The sequence below is a fragment of the Nannospalax galili genome, unplaced genomic scaffold, assembly GCF_000622305.1.
Source record: "Nannospalax galili isolate Female #2095 unplaced genomic scaffold, S.galili_v1.0 scaffold335, whole genome shotgun sequence".
NCBI lineage: Eukaryota > Metazoa > Chordata > Mammalia > Rodentia > Spalacidae > Nannospalax > Nannospalax galili.
This window is the reverse complement of record NW_008337842.1, coordinates 867,341-870,854: the sequence shown is the minus strand read 5'-3', so window position 1 is coordinate 870,854 and position 3,514 is coordinate 867,341.

Here is a 3,514-nt window from a genome sequence, read left to right as displayed (position 1 = left end):
GCACATGTGACCAAAACCTTCAAGGCCTGCCTGTTGGCTATACAGTGATGTGTGCTCCTCCTCGGCTGCTCCAGCACAAGGCACCCAGGACACCAAGGCTTGCCTCTACCCTGTCTTTATGTACATGTCTCACCACTCTTTACCTTTCCTTTTACTTCACAGCAAGGCCTGGCCCTGCTATGGCTCCTAGTCACAGACTTTGCGTGTGCCATTATTCCAGGTGGAATGTCTTCCCTCCTTTCTTGGTCTAACTCTTGCTCACCCTCTAAAGGAGCTTGAGCATCTTCCTCTCCAACAAATCTTAAATAGGAGTGGGTAGGCAGGTCCCAGAACCCCTGGGGTATCTCTGTGTAATCCCATTCCACATTATACTGAAATTATTGGAGGGGATTTTTTTTTCTTTTGAGACAGGTCTCACTGTGCATCCCAGGCTGGCCTGAGACTCATACTCCTCCTCCCTCTGCCTCATGAATACAAAGATTATAGGTATGTGTCTCCATATCTGGCTCTAGAAATGGTTTTCTTCTGCATCTTAAGTTTCTCGGTGCCAGATGGAGAAGATATTTATGAACTTCAAGTTGAACTTACCTCTCGTGGTCTATGAATCCTACCAAGTCCACCCATTTGTGCCTAACTCACTAGATAGACTATCTGTGCCCCTCCAAGCTGGACCCCCTGTGTCCACAATAACACCCGTGCTACTGCCTTTTGCCCAGTACTCCAGATACCATCTGCTTGCCAGACCAGCCATCCGCACCTCACAAGTCCTGCCCCAAGGCCCTGCTTGCTCAATATCAAGTGATCTTTGTTACCACTTAGGCGCTTTCTCTTCTTCCTAGACCTCTACCAGTCATGAGGCATAGATCAGCAAAACTCAAACCAAGAAATGTATTTGCCAAATGAACAGTGGTCTAAAATTCTGGTTGGAAACAGCTTCAGGGCGAAAGTCCTGTAGACTGGAGACTCCTATCTGTTCTAAGTCTCCTCTCCACCTCATGGGCCAGCAGCTGGCCAGTATAGATTGCTTCAAGGACTCTGCTCTCTGCCTTCCCAGATGCTGACTGAGTTAGACCACCACAAGGAAACCAAAGGAAGGGCAGAGAATGAGGTCGAAGCCAGTCCTCATTCCTGGGGGCTAGGTTCAATCCTCAACTGCAAACCATGGGTCACAGCTCTCACACAAATATCACCTTTCCTTCCTCCCTCCCTGCCAATAACTGCTTCCTCTTCTGCCTTTTCAAATGACAACAGAGACCCACTGTCGCTAGCCTCAGGAAGCTATGTTGTTCCTTATGATCCTTCTATATGCTCCCTACACATTCGTAGTAGTCTCTTTTTTTAACCAAATTCTTTTCGAATGGTCCCATTTGAATTTGCCATCTGTTTCCTGTTGAGAGTCTGACAGGTAGACAAAATGCTCAGGTGAAAATTTAGGTATCCAGACAGAGGCTTCTGGCAAGGAAAAGTCAATGAGTTTGGTCACAAGTATGAATGAAAACAAAGGTCAAGACCTCACAAAACCAAATAAACCAATATAGGTATTAAAAAGCTGGGTAGAATTAAAAGCAGATCCAGTTCTTTCAAATGGACAGTTTGAAGACAAAGGTAGCTATGCCCTTGTTTTTGACTCATTCTGCTTCCTATTTGTGAAGAATTTCCCATTATTGCCTTTGGTGGGTCTCATCGCCCAGCCCTCCAATCTACAAGCTTAAAGAGGGCTTGTTTCTTTCTCCCTCATCCTTGGCATGACCAGGGGCCCCATTTCCATTTTGCGACTTGAGTCAGTGACCCTACAGTAAAAGAGGCTTAGAAGTTATTTCAAAGCATGATCAAGGTACACTTCAGGATGTGGGGACATCTTGGACAAACTGCCCCAATGACAGACATGCCTGCCACCTTCTCTCACAGCTGCCTTGGTGCCTGCCTGTCTTCATGCCAAGGTTTTTGTCTGAGAGTCGCTATAGCCTTCCACTCAATTTCTTCAGGATCCCTGAGAAGGAAACCTGGGACAGGAACACCTTGGACCAGGCTGAGTTTATCCTTGAAGGGCTCTTCAGGTTCCAGCACCAGTCCAAGCTAATCTGTAGCCCGAGACACAGAACACGGGGCTTGTGCCAGGCTACTCTTCCCAAGATATTTTCTCCAGCTGCATCAATGTCCTGAGCCCAACTGTGTGGCATTGTAGCAACCATTCATTTGCCTTTTCTGCGTACAGGGTCTTTGTGCAAGTTAGATGAATCCTCTGAAGGCATGAAGGCACTGAGGTTTATCCTGAGTGCTGCTCGGAGGCCAAGCCAATCTGGACAGGCATAAGACCCAGCTCAGATACACAGCTGAAAGTAAAGCTTCCTGTCTAATGGCTCTGGGGTATTATTTGGCCTCTTTTACTCAAGAAAGTCTCTTCCTATGCTGGGAAAGGTGAAGTCTGGGAAGATCATTAGCATCCAGTACCTGTACCTAGACACCTAGAAACAAGTAAAGGCTAAAGTTGACCTGTGATGACTAACGGAGCATGACTCTGCCTGCTTCCTTTCTTTCTCATATGGGGGAGGGTGCTGGACCCTTGCATTAGGCTCAGCTTCCCTGGATCATTCTCAGGACCATCCCTGATTGACTTAGGAAGGAGTAACTCTTCAGATGAATCACTCTTCTGGAACTTTCAGACTGACAGTCTGGACAGACAGATGCACAGTTGCACAGTCATACTGATTTCAGTGAAACATCCCCCCTCTCATTAGTGGACATCCCAGGAAAACATGAGGTGGTCTGATGTAAAAATTCATTCTCATCTGAGATGACTAGGACCCAACTGAACCCATTAGGTTTTCTCTGCCAGAAATCTGAAGTATGAGATTCAATAGAGTGAGCACAGCAGTTGGAGTTGGGAACAGAAGTTGATGCAGAAGGTCAGAAAGAACAAAGGGTCATGAATAATTATGAATAAGTGACATTTTGGAGCAATGCAAAATTATAAAAAAGATGAAAATGAGTGTGGAGTGAGAGGGTTAGTCCATGGCCTGGGAAGGAGATAAACACAGAGATAGACTATGGAGTAGAAAGTATACCAGTGAAGACCGGAAAGCCCGTCAGTAAAGAGCTGGAGCTGCTTGGATTTGACCAGGCTTAGGAGCCTGGTTGGCAAACCCTTCCTGGCACCCCAGAGGCCTGGCCCCATGGTTGAGATTTCTAATTACCTCATTGTCATGCTCTTCCGCTCAGCCCTCCTCCCTTCACCCCAAATGTATACATACGTGCACTTATTTGATGTGACCCAAGAAAGCCTCAAGTCTTTTCTATCAAAGAAACCTAACAGCACCGCCCCCCCAATTCTAAGTTGGAACTAGTTCTGAACCGTGGTTCTCTTCCTTCTCCCCAAGACCATGCCCTCCCTGGAACTCTGAGCTGAGGTCCCTAACTTGCTAACCTCACCACAAAGGGATTTTTCTGGGTCTCCCCATAACTCTGTCAACTATCAAATGGGTAAATGAGGTGGTAGGACATCAAGGCTGAAGGG